This window comes from Antedon bifida, chromosome 6, assembly GCF_963402885.1.
Source record: "Antedon bifida chromosome 6, ecAntBifi1.1, whole genome shotgun sequence".
NCBI lineage: Eukaryota > Metazoa > Echinodermata > Crinoidea > Comatulida > Antedonidae > Antedon > Antedon bifida.
Genome location: NC_136231.1, coordinates 18,190,469 through 18,204,863, shown reverse-complemented (window position 1 = coordinate 18,204,863; position 14,395 = coordinate 18,190,469). Strand labels below are relative to the sequence as shown.

Below are 14,395 nucleotides of genomic sequence, written 5' to 3'. Positions count from 1 at the left end.
GATACAGATTCATGAGAGGTACAATGCCAAAAAATCATATTTATCCAAATACTGTATGAAACAGATGCATAATGAGAATTAAAAAGTGCAAATGTTAAAACCTCAAAAACCTATATCTAAGAAAGCTAGCACTGTGTCATAAACATCTTAGTCCAGTCTGTAAAGTACTTAATATAATGTTATCCTTTATCACAATTACAAGAAGTAGAGGCTGCCTACAAATGATTATTTAGTTTATCACAGTGACAAGGCGTTTACACTATGTTCTACAAAATGTATTACATTGAATCTTGCAAATTTTGTCAGGCGACAGTGAGTCTTGTGTTCTTTTTGTTGTTGAACTTCCTACCTGTACCAGTAATCAGATCTTAGTAACCACAAGATGAAACTCTAACATGCTGTAATATACCAATTTCCTACTTAAAAGCAATCAATTTAAAAACAGCACATTTTAAACATTCTCTGAGGTCAAATAAAAACGATACAATATATTTTCAATTACGAGTAATGTTTTTTCTGATAATTATATAACGGTATCTATATAGTATTGATAATTTAACTGAGTTGATAGAAGTGGAATTTTATTTTTATAATTATAGCGGTGTTATTTGATCTGTCTTCCTCGCTTTAATGTGTTTTCTATCTACTCATGTTTTTATAACGCTAGTAGGGATTTTATTGAAGCCACTTGTATTGTGTTGTCTTTAAGGTATCAACAATCAATAACAAAAACAATCATATATATACCATTATTTCAGTGATTTAAAATGTACCGACATAGCATGCTGTGTAATGAAACTATAGTGATAGCGAATTCAACAATTCAAGGGTATTTATATCTTATCCATCAGTATCATTCAACATCAAAGCATGTGTAAGGTTGATACTAAATTGCCTGGAGACTGTTGGGTTCTAGGTGGCTTAAAAACCCTTCACTTTAAGCATCAAGTAATTATATTTTCAAAGTACATTACTTTACTTTGGCAGATGGAGTGTAGTTTAAATAAATAACGCATTAATATGGACATACACCCTAAAGGTACTTACTTTAAGCTTTAAATATTGAATTTCAAACCATATCATTTATCGGATGAGTTCTGTTCTGGGAAAACGTATGCGATATAAAGAGTATAGCCAAACTGGATGTGTGCTCTTAACTCTAAAATGTCAGATTCCTTCTATTGTTAAGTATTTACTTGCAGTTATATGTTTATGGCGTTCACGATACTGGCACAGATGTAGTAAAAATCTTGGAGTTTAGTTTTCTAGAAAATTTGAGGTTGTCAAAGATATAAAAATCATTGTGTTTATTATAATCACAGAGGTATAAAAAATACTAGCTAATTGGGTATGAAAATGATTGGAATTGTACTGGGAAGATTTTAAACTCCATTTGAAACACGTCTTGGTACAGGCATCTTTGGAATATAAAATAAAAGCATATGCACCACATGGCTTGGCTCAGCTTTTTACCTATAAAGTACCCCAACACATCCAACGGCATTTTATTATACTAATAATATATTCACAACAATATTACACACTTACTGATTACTGTAACTAATTCCTTTTTTAATTTAACTGCTTCTGACATTTTAATCTATTCTCATTAAATCTACTTCTCAACTTAGAAGTCAATTCTGTTTATTATACTAGGCGTTATTATTCAAAGTAATGATACCAATTCCCCTTAAAGCCAAAATGCAAAAAATAAGCAACACATTTAATATTCAGAATTAAAATAATATTGAGAAAGAAGGTGTGAAGATTACGGTACAATACCACCTTTGTGTTCCTTGAAAAAATAAAATATTAATATGCACAATGCACAATTTTAATTATTAAACAACAGTAGAACCAATAAAATTAAAAAGGAAATACCTTTGGTACCGAAAGTACTGTATTCTCTTATTAGAGGAGTCCCCAGAATAAGGGAAGTTGTGTAAAACATATATTTCCCTTTGTTTGTTTCACAATCATTTTAATATGGATGCTCCGAAGAAGAGGTTCTATATTGTATAATGAATATTGCAGTTAAAATCTCCCCAATCATCCATAAATGGAGAACACTTTGTCAAGAACAATAGGTATTTTTAAAACTATAGACAACCTCTATTCAGGGTACACACCTGAAACTTTCCTCAAGAAACGAACCAGGGGCCATTTATATTTTAACACTACAGCCAACCCCTATCAGGGCCATAGCCAGAATCTGTCAAGGGGGGGTGGGGGGTTCGGACACTAAGTATTTGGTGGATTTTCAGAGATGAGGTGAGGGTATTGGGCATGTCAGGGATGGGGGTTCGCAGTCGGTTAAGGGGGTTCGCTGTAAAGGGGGATCGCCCAAACCATAAAAAAAACCCTGGCTACAGGCCTGCTGATTCAGGGGACATTTCATTGGGTCTAATTGATATCTCATTATTATTCCATAATGTATTTTTTTTTAAAAGCTTAACTGACAAAAGAATTGAAAGAAATCAATAAAACAACTTCCTTTATAGTATATAAATCAGAGAAAACTGTTAATGCAATTATAGCATCAATTTTGTGATAACAGGCAAGTTGACATGGTCTTTGTGTCAAACGCACTCATTTACAGAATAGAATCTACATGTTATCCAATATAGCATATTCCTATTTCCTTAGGATAGATGAGTCATTAATAACATTCTTCTACTAGTCTTTCTTGTCCTATGGTCACAATTACAATATGATTCTGTATTTGCTTGACACTGCATTGTGAAAATAGCTGACATATCATTACAGAAATCTGGAAGATATCTTGACATGTACTTGGAAAATGTTACAAATGAAAATTAAATTATGATTTTTTCTGTGATTTAATAACATTCTTGTGGTCCTGTTTTTGTCATACTTAGTCAAAAATTGCAAACTGATATCGGTGAACATTGTATGATCATTTTAAATTTATCTGGGGAAAATTCAGTGTTTTACAATTAGTTAAAGAAAGTTGATCATTCATTTAAACAATTTTATTTACCAGTATTTGGCCTAAGATCTAGTGGTAACATTTACCAATCACACACATTAGATATTTTTATTCACTTTTGTATGGGAATTTTAAATGTGTTTTTCTTAGCCGAAGTGTAATTGGTGAATACAACCACTGGACTTCTAAAGCATTTGGAAAACACTATTCTTTCGTCAGGGGTATTAGGTGATAATATATTTTTTTTTAATTTTAATTTAAAAAATGTCAATATGCTAATGCAAAATCATATATTATAACTGTAGAATTTAGTTTTTTCCTAACTGTAGATTAGTTTTTTCCTATCAAATCAAATTTTCAAAAGGTTTACAGATATCTATGTCAGTAACATGTCCAATTTCATTTCAAAATTTCAGTTTACTTGATGTTGTCAACAAAGTATAACATCAATGCTGTAATTACTGGAACTGCCACGGATGATTTAACTATTGTCAATGGTCATTCCATCTATTCATTCAAAATGTTACAGTTGTAAAAATCAAGAGTGGAAAAGAAAAAGAGAACTTTGATCGATCTCAGCAAATTTCCTGTTAGTTCTAGTTTGTGGGATGGTGACAGAAATATTTCATAGATTTTAACACTTCTATAAACATTCACAAGATATATGTTTCTTTCTCAAACCAAGAATTGAAGACTGAAATGGTAACTATAGTATATATATACAGTACTGTAGTAACTGAGGCTATTCATTTTGACAGCGGAGATCTGTTATATGTATTTAGTATATAGTCTTGGGACAAGTAACCGAAACATGTTTATTGTATTCCTCTCTCGTTGAAAGTGTGTCACTTATTATTAAAGTGAATTGCAAGTGATCAATTGCAGACACAAAACATAACAAACGCATATCATACGTACAAATTATGCACATACAAACATATATCCGCTTGCTTGTTACAATGGTTCCAATTGACATAGGAACCAAAAAAACCAATATCTATCTATATCTGTGCGATTTCCGTTTCGTTCTACTTCGTGGGATGGTGACCGACAACACAGCCATGGATCATGCTGGTAATAGTCAATTCCATATCAAATTAAAACAATGCATCATTAAATCCATAATGTGTAAAGTAAGGCTTTCGAAATAGTAATGCATCATTTTCAGCAAGATATTGCCTAATGGAATTTCAATGAAAGTGACCACAGAATGGCAATGAATAGAGAAAAATACTGACAACATAAAAGCATGAGTAAACCTAGAAAGACTTGTTTGTATATACTTTAAAGTGAAAATATAGAGGTACTACTAATGGAAGCTACTTGGAATTTAATTTATACATCAACCCTGGAAGATACATCACCAGTAGATAAAAGTTTGGAAGAAAGCTTTAGGAATCAAAGCTAATGTATCTTTGTCATATATAGGTTCAATTGAAATAAGCTATAAATAATGAGAAATCATCATCAGACTTAAAAAATAAGTCTATTTGTAACTTCCATAATCATACATTTCACACATAATTTAGAGTATGTTTGCCATAAGAACAGGATTGACCGTTTTTTTATTAAATAGATCTTCTAGGTTGGGAAAGATGGGGCAAAACTATGGCATCAAATTTCCCCCTTATTTGACCTCAAAGGGAGTGGGATAGGGAAAGGAAGTGGAGAACTAGCTTTTTCCCATCCCCCTTCTCGGAATTGATTGACATAACAGCAGAAAAAATAGAAAGACATACTTCTACCTTTATTTTGACATTGAAAGGTTTTCAATTCAAGGATATTAAACATTTAGAGCATTTTCAGATTAAAAATTGCACTCATGCAAGGAAAACATAGTTTTTGAGTAGGATAGTCTATATTCGCTCAGTCATAAATATTGAAATATACTATATAATAAAATTACATAAATACTAAATATAGGTTACATCTAATGTGAAATTTTTATTTTTTTTTCATTTACAATACTCAAACGAGGTTCTATACACTGCAGGAAGATGATGATGATGATTTTCTTTTCTTAATTATTTGCTTTGCCTCATCAAATGTAAATAAATTTCCCCAGTGGTGGTTATCATTATTACTTAAAAAACTCCATGAAATAAGCTTCCTCAACTTGGGACTTAAGATTAGTTATTTAAGTTAATTTCATTTCAGTGATTAAAAATGTCTGACTTGAAAGGGGAAGCAAGAGTTCCTAAAGGGCCGATTTTGTGTCTCTTTTCAACAGGTTATACATGTATCAAAGGAAAAGTTAGCTTAAACCTGAAGTTAGAAACAGAGTTTGAGAAATATGGGTTGTTTTTATTATGGAAAGGTAGGCTATGAATAAATATAAATATATATTATTAATGTGTCATTTATTATTAACCATGTAGTTGAATGAATTTCTTATAACTGTGTTGCTTTCTCTTGATTTAAGAAAGGTACAGGACAGTATGTAAAGTTTAGCTGGCCTCATTTAAATGGGGAATTCACATGACTTCATTTTGGTTAAGGTACAGTAGCTCTGGGTATAAAACTTCTAATGTCTATTATAAAATAAAAATATGCTTTTTTATTTAAAAAAGTGGTGCAAAAAGATTTGTTCATAATGTTATAAATGTATAGGAATTTTACTGATATTCAATGACTCAGTTAACATGTTCCATACAAAATGTTTCAAACTTGCAAGAATTACTGAATTTCCTATCTTATAACATTACGAAAAAGTCATTAGAACCTCTTTTTGAAAAAGTGGTTTATTTCACAATGCTCATTCTATTTTACTGCTGACGAAAAAATAAATAAATAGTATTATACCAACAAATGCTTGAAAACCATGGGTAATTTCACCGCTTGCTACAGTAAACCAATTGTGACCTGAAGTTCGGGTTATGCTAAATGAGAATACTAAAATCACAAGTTGAAAATTAATGCGTTTACTACCAAATAAATTATAATAAATATTTCAATAAAACGATCAACCTGTAAAACCTTTCCTGAATGTTTCAACCCACATTTTTTATCAAAGTCATCATACTGTAACCTAATTCGACCTAAGGTTATACTGAACAGAAGACGAAAATGTAATAATAAAAGAGGAAATGTTACACATTAGAAAACAAACTCCTCAGAGATGCATTTAAATCCTAGAGCATGTGTTAACCCAGGCTTTCAACGTAAGAAGTTGACCCGAATTAGGCCTAAAGCTAGCATTTTCATACAATTACAAAGTACTTCATTGTTCTTATAGACATGGTTCATTTGCCATGCACATCCATCACCTGTCATAGACATTTGTCATATAATGCATTGCTAATGGTTGCCAGAACGAATAACAACATGGTTTTTTAAAGAATTGGCACAGAAGTGTAATTGAGTTAAAATGTATGTTCTGTGGACGCTGAATGATTCGTCCTACTAAACAATATTAGACCGACTAAAAATAAAAAACATTCATTTTAGGCTTTCAATATATTGCAGGAAAAGTGCAAACACGGTTAGTTGCACTGAAACAAAACAGATTCATTACAGTTTTGTATCATACTGTAGTTAGACAGAAAATATGTGACTTGCCAATTACAGGATGGGAAATCCATGGCTTGTATTAAGCTCTGTGTACACTTTCAAACTTGTTTGACAAAAAAAGTGTGATGTGCCCAAACATGGTACTGATATGCCCAAATCTGGTACGAAATACGTTTATGATTAGAATGCATGGTCATGACAAAAATACATAATTTAAAATACCTAATTTAATTTAGAATAAAAACCAGAATAAAAACCAATGCAAGTAGGCCTAACTAGCTTATTTGTAGGCCTAACTAGCTTATTTGTGGCTACATGCTTAGAGTCCAAACAATAGAGGGACAGTTTATTTGATGCGGTCTGTCTGTCCAAATGTATCAACATAGCTTTAACATTTCTTATTACGAATAATGAGTCTGATTTTATTATTGATTTATAGATTAAATATTTTCAATATCCAATCGGTAATCAAACAACCATTATTGCACTAAATCTTTTACCAGTTAACTATTAAATACTTTCAAAATACACAAGGTCAGACTCATTTTACCCTCACTTAAGAATGCGCAACTGTATCGCCAATGCGACTGGCTGTCTGTCCCCATGAATAAAAACAACTAGACCATTTCATTTGAAATATCTAGACAATGGTAATTATGCATGTGGGTCTGGATTTGTGTTGAAATACAATACAATTATAAAGTATTATTACAATATATCTATCATTAGGTAATGATATCTAGAAGCTGTTGTGACAGTACATAGTAAATAAATTGGTCATTTGTGCCAACAAAGTGTCCCTTGAATAGGAGTTGCCTGTAGTGTTTAAACATGTTTTTCTCCTAGTTTTTAAAATAAAGTGTCCCCTTAATAGCGTCCCATAAGCAGATGTGTCCCAATGGAGTAGTTCTACTATAAACTAAAATGTAATTTTTTAAAAATAAATAATAAAAAAAACATTTGTGTTTTAATTATTATAGTACATGGAATATGCCAATTCCAAACGCATAGGCCAACTGAATTTGGTATATTTCATGTTCAGTATTTTGTCAAAAATTTTGAAAAAATAGAACATGCATTTAGTTATTGAATGTCTAGTGCCTAGGTTGAAGCCCACTTAATGGCCATATCTTTTTAAACCAATATACACACTAGATAATAGGGTAGCTAAAATAAATACTAACATTTGAATAGGTATAACACTTTAAAGGCTTAACAATGAATTTTTTTAGTATATTGTCAACCAAACAGTTTTAAACATTTTTATTGTATTAGGCGTTTGTACGGCAATATTCTCTCCTTTCTATAATACATTACTAATAATTTAAATCCTTAAGATTAGACCAGTAAATGGTTTTTTTTCTAGCCAAATCTAATTTCAAACACATATGACATTTACTAGCCAAAACTGGTCAGATAAGTTATTTTTACATGACTGTAATGGCTTTTACTGACCATCGGCCAGTGGACCTATACTAAAGAGAACGTTGCTATAATGTGACTTGTTAAGAACATAAAAGCAGGCATATTTGCAAATTTCTATAAATGACACTCCTCAAGACATTCACGGGGTGTACTAGGTGTGCTTTTAGTTTGTAGAAGATTTATTTTAAAGAAATTTAAGATGGGCTAAAAATCATGCACACCTCGGAGGCATTTTAGGAGTGTGCAAAAGCGAGTGAACGCACTCCCACGCCTCATGAGACAAGGCCGGTATAAGTCATTATTTCTGCACACGTTTTCATAATCAAAATCCTCATTACCGATGATGAAATAAAAAAAGTATTGAAATTGAACAATTTTTACCAAACAGTCAATATAATTTTGCCATTTATATTTTGATAAAACTATGGTTATTGTAACAGGGTATTTCAAACAAGAAATTATTAACTTTTAAGTTATACGCAGTGAATGTAACAAAATCTTGGAGATGTTGGAAATGTCCTGAAACATATATTATAAATCGAACAAAAAAGCAATTAGTTTTTCAAATGTTGTTGTGCAAGTGTGCTGATGTACGTGCAATTAATATTATAAATCCCATTTGCTGGTTATGGTAACTCCAAATGCACATCTTATCATTATTATTTACCTGTATGCAATCAGTAAATAAATGATAGGGTATTGTTAGACTTAGGGTAGTCAATGGTTTGAGTAAAGTCCAAACTACTCTACAGTATAATTTCAACTCAAACAAAATTACAATTTGATATATATTTCATTCCCATTATTAAAGATAAAATCAGATAACAAAAATAAATTAGGTTTGAATTGTTAATAATGCTTTTATAATGATGACGGAAGCAGAAGCACAGATATGATTTGATATTACTTCTGAAAAGCAGAGATAGAAAGCAAATTAATATTTAATTTTCAAATCAAAAAGTTGATTCATTTACTGATTTATATTCATGCAATTAAAAGAGTGACAGAGACAATTCAGATCTAGGAGTACTTCAGATATTATATGTGAATAAAAGTTTTAGTTTTTGTGACAAAATTAATTTTATTTGTATCTAAAACTTTGTCTTGCACTATCAAACTTAAAACAAAAAAATGTGTTGTGCCCATATATGGACATGATGTCATATCACTGCCATATTTGGCCATACCACTACCATATTTGAGCCCATCACACTTTTTTTTTTGATAGTGTAGACAGAGCTTAATAAGAGATGCAACTGCACCTAAACATAATGGTTGCATAAAGGTCTTTAATCATCAGAACAGGAAACAATCTGTTGAAATAAGTAATATAAGAGAGAACGTTACGGGGCACTGGGGTAGAAGTAACTACAGTAAAAGGACTCCATCGGCTATTGGCATTTTCAGCACAACCTTTGCTTTCTTAAATCTGTGTCTCCTTCATGTTGTATTGTAAGAAATTATATTTATGATTGTTTATGAATGAAGGAAATAAATAAATTTTGGGTGAGCGCAGGTATAGACTGTTATAAAGCCTTAAATAAACTTTAGAAAGTATTTTTCCTTTGATATACTTTATGTTTAATTTCGGTATACAATTTTCTGCCTCTAATGTAGGCCTACTATTAAACAGAAGTTTAAAAAAACAAGGCTGGTCCTCATAGAGGAACCACCAAGTAAATATTGCTTTAAAAAAGTAGGATCGATGGCGACCACACCCCCAATACATTCATGACAAAAGTGACTTTGTTGCTGGGTATATTTGATGTTCCTTCACCTCACGGTCCTTCAGAAATTCCATGTCATGGCATATATTACAACCTCTGTGCCACACTGGCCAACAAATCACATTTATGTTCACATGTCAGCACATTTTCATAAAGTACATTGCCGTAAATCACAAGTTATGATAAAAGTAACAAACTTGTGTTTCTATCAATCAAGATATGAAACATCATCTCAACTGGGTAAATGACATTAATATGATCATACCATTGGGGCATAATTTATAAGCTAAATTTTTGGATATAATAAATCTTTTATAATTTATGGATGACTAACACTTTAAATTAACTGGAATGCTTAAAAAATATTTCAAATATTGTTCAAATATAATCTGTATGAATAATATTTCCATAAATGTCCATTTTATTTTTATTATACCTAACTTAAAATTTGAAATATTCCATTAAAGTCCCATTCCCTACGTTTTTTAAATGTAATTTAAGGTCACAAACTACATATAATGTAAAAATAAATACTGTATGGTTTAATGTTTTTAAAGTATATGCATTCTTTTTACAAAACGTCACAAATTGTAGGGAATGGGTCTTTAAATAAATACTCAAAATAAAACCGGTATGTTAAATATTGCAGTCCCCAATCGAATATGCCAAATAAATGTTTTAAAAGAATGATTTTAAAAGATAGTAATCTTTAACAGTCAAAATTCAACAAAGAACAACCAGTAAAAGTACAAAATTGTCATGTTTTCACCACAGTGTTTGTACAAATTTCTGTCTGACAATGTAAATCCTAAAATCTGCACCTGGTACATTTTCCTTTCATCATGGTATTGATGCATAGCCAACTATATTAGTGGTACATTTGCTGGGTCATGGGTTCGATTCCCAAAGGGGTTAATAATATGCTTTTTAAATTTCTGGAATTTTGGATTACCCTAGAAGTCTACATCTAAAATTCCAAACTTTAATGTCATTTAGAACACACTATGAACATACAGTACTTTTAGGCATATGCTAATATTTATATAGTAATACACTTTATGAATTGCAGTTATAAAGAGGCATATTGAATGTACTGTATTATATTATTATTTTAAATAGAATACAATTTTTAGTTCATTTTCATTAAAATATCCAATTTCTAAAGAATAACAAATTCCGTTGACATTTTCAATTGGTATATTTTTGTTTGTTTTAAAAATTTTGTTTTGTTACTTAAGATTTAAATTATTAATTTTAGGCAGGCTACTATACTTACAATTGAGCATCGGATTTTCAGGTTTTACCTCTCTTTAAATACTTACTGTACAGCATTGTTTATATCCCTTTTTGATTTGTGAAATAAATGTTACATTGATGGATTATTTGTATCGGTATCGTCTCATCATCTCGTAATGCTTGGTAGGCTCCTGGGTTCAAATCCTTTTGAGGCTTTTTTTCTTTTAGAACTAAGCTTGTTTACTTTGTTTATGTAAAGAGGATCTGTTGTGTTTCTTTGTCTTATAACTGGATTGTTATTGATTGATTGATCACTTTATTTCAGATATACAACAAACAATACAAACGAAAAATCACACTAAAATTGGATTTTCTTCCATTTAGTGAAGATATTTGAAGATCAGAACCTACCTAACAAGATCATTTTTACTAAACAGATAGGACAGTAATTAAATGTTCTTTTGGCAATTCTTGGCAATATTTATCCATTGTGTCAAATGTATGGTAATCCAGGATTAAAAAGTTTCCTTTGGGATGTATTTCCTGGTTTCTGTTAAATCTGAAACAATACAGCCAGAAATTAAAGACATCCTATACTTTGTATTGATATATTACACTGTATATTGTATAGACAATGCTATTTGCATACTTAAGATCCAAAAACTTCCTTTGCCCGTTCAATGTTCAGTTACATCTAACACAATTGCTCAAGTATTATAGGAAATTACAAATGTTCGTAGAGTACAAACAATTATACATTTTATACAATATCATAAATACCATACACATTATAACTTTCAAAAAACTATTTAAACATAAAATAATTAGAACCATCCTTTGGGACACCCCTATTAATGTGATACTTGGTGTAATATATGTTTACACTACAGCCAATTGTATTCAGGGGATACCTCTATTAAGGGGACACATTGTTAGGCCCTGAAGGTGTCCCCTTAATAGAGGTTCTACTGCATAAACTATAATATACATCTAAAATCTATTTTTATTTATTTAGAATCTTAATTGAGATCTAACCACTATTACTTATACCCACAAAATGTATTTTCCAGTCATTTCTATTTGATTTATAAAATTTCTGTGTATAAAATTTATCCAAAATCGAATGTACTTAAGAAGCTAAATATAGTTTACTCTTTTTCTTCTGTGGCATTAACAATTTTATGATATCGTATTATGCAACTGTATCTTTTCAATTGAATTTTCAATTTCCTATCGTCTATTGTTCTCATCAGATCCGTTCATTCATGAACTACACGGATTCATAATTCCTTTGTGACGAAGTAAGAAATTATTTTTTTAATGATGGTGCCCGTGTAATATATAATACTAATATATGTTATTATTATATATCATATAATTATATTATAAGATGTGGAAAATAACTGAAACAGTAATATTATTTTGATGATATTGCCAAAAAAAATTATCTATGGCCTATCAATATAAAAAATGAATTACCAGTATTTGGTTCTGTATGTTTCTTTATATTATAATAAGGCAATAATAAATAAAAGGAGGCAATTAATTGAATACAGTAAAACCCCTATTACCTTCACAACCTAACAAAATGTCCCCTTTATAGGAGTGTTCCCTGGATAAAGGCTGACTGTATTACTATATATTGTGTTTCGTTCATTTGAAAAATGTCCCCTTAATACATGTGTTACAAACTAGGAATTCTACTGTATTCTTTTTAATATAGTTGATGGTATTTTAATTAATATGGGCCATCAGTATGAAGATAAAATATGTATTTTATTTTTGCTTAAATGTGGTACAGATGTTCTAATATTATTAATTCGAAAATTCAAATTATTTTATGAATAAAATAGAAAAAGTATAATAAATTAAAAGTTTATTAAAAATACATTTGTAATGTCTACAATGCGGTTGACTTCATCTCCACCATAAGGCTGACTAAATCCAGCATAAGGCTCTGTAGCAGTCAAATGGAAATGATCATTATTCTGTATTTACACTGAAGACAATTTAGCCTGCCTAAGGACAGAAATTCAATAAATCCAGTCATTATCAATACAGACGCACATTGCCATAAGGTAAATTATGTGTGCTTTCCTTATAAAAACACTGCAACCATATTTAGGGATGTTAAACCAGTACACTAGGAAACAGTGATCATGATACTCTATGAGAACAAATTGACAAAGCAGATGTAGATGTATTGTTACACTAAAAGCAAATATTAAAGCAAATAATAAAACAAAGAAATAATTCAAAAATTTCTGATACATGAAAGCTAATAGATGTTACACAATTAACTAAAAAAACAAAATCATATGGAGTAGATAGAACTCGAAAAAGACATCTAACAAAGTGTCCCCTTAATAGGGTTGTCCCTTGAATACTATTTGGACTCTTGTTTGTTTTGTAGAGATGTCTCAAAGGAGGAATTCTACTGTATAGATCTGAAAAAAACTTCCTTAGACACCCTTACCCATTTCAGAAACTCACCACAAATAAAACAATAAAAAAATATATATATATAAGTACATAAAACTCAAGGAGGCACACCAATTTCAGATTTTACATAGATTTATATATAGTTACATAATAAATAACACATTTCGGGCAAACAAAAAGGACAGAGTTTTTTTATTAATATAATACTAACATAACTTTGTTGAGCATACATTTTTTAGAATAGAAGAAGCATTAGCAAGTCCAGTAGCTTTTTTAGTATAACACCGCTATAGGATTTTTCTTCTACCTATGTTATCGACAGAAATACTCAACCTCCAAAACTGAAATCATACTTGCACATTTGCACATTTATTTAGACATAGACATAGATAGATAGACATAGATATACTTTATTGTCACATAATAAATATAAAATGTGAGACTCAGCTCCATGTTACATTCGTTTTTACATTCAATTTATCTTCCATTTTGTCGATGTGCACATGTCAATCTTTTCTATCAATCCATAAACCTGAATTAGAACTTCAAACATCATGTGGTTTTATAAAACCTCACTGCACATGCTAAAGAAGATGATTTTGTCTACCTCGCCAGCTGCCACACAAAGGAAATCATGTTGTTTACACTATCAATATTGCTTGAACAGGGTCAGTCAAAATCACATAAATGTTGTACCTATCTATATTAGAAGGTCTTTATAATAAAACACAACAGGACATGTTTTATTATCACAGCCTATATGAGGTAAATTAATGTAAAAAGTACACCAGACAATAAATGACAACACATCCTCTATTTTGCTATGATCATATCTGGATCAAGAAAGGGATGTCATCTATGTACTACTAACGGTTCTTAGAGAAATTTATCTTGTGTCTAAAATCCTTTTATATTTTTAATTCTTTCTGCTTATGTTATTTCTTAAAAAGCGCTGATTTTTTTATATTTCTGTTGGAATGTTTGGTAGCCTTATTACTGATGCTTGGTGACCAATTCGGTTAACAAGCAAGAAAGTAGACGTTTGAAAGGACAAGACAAGAAACTTGCAAAAGAAGAAGCAGATATCAATTTTCTTAAAAGATTA

The 14,395-nt window shown here is 30.5% G+C and overlaps 1 protein-coding gene across 1 annotated transcript in view; it reads right to left on the bottom strand.

Moving 5' to 3' along the window:
- The window catches only part of LOC144845682 (inactive tyrosine-protein kinase transmembrane receptor ROR1-like), a 56,879-nt gene that overhangs the window by 5,929 nt on the left and 36,555 nt on the right, over positions 1–14,395 (bottom strand). The gene's annotated exons all lie outside the window — the stretch shown is intronic.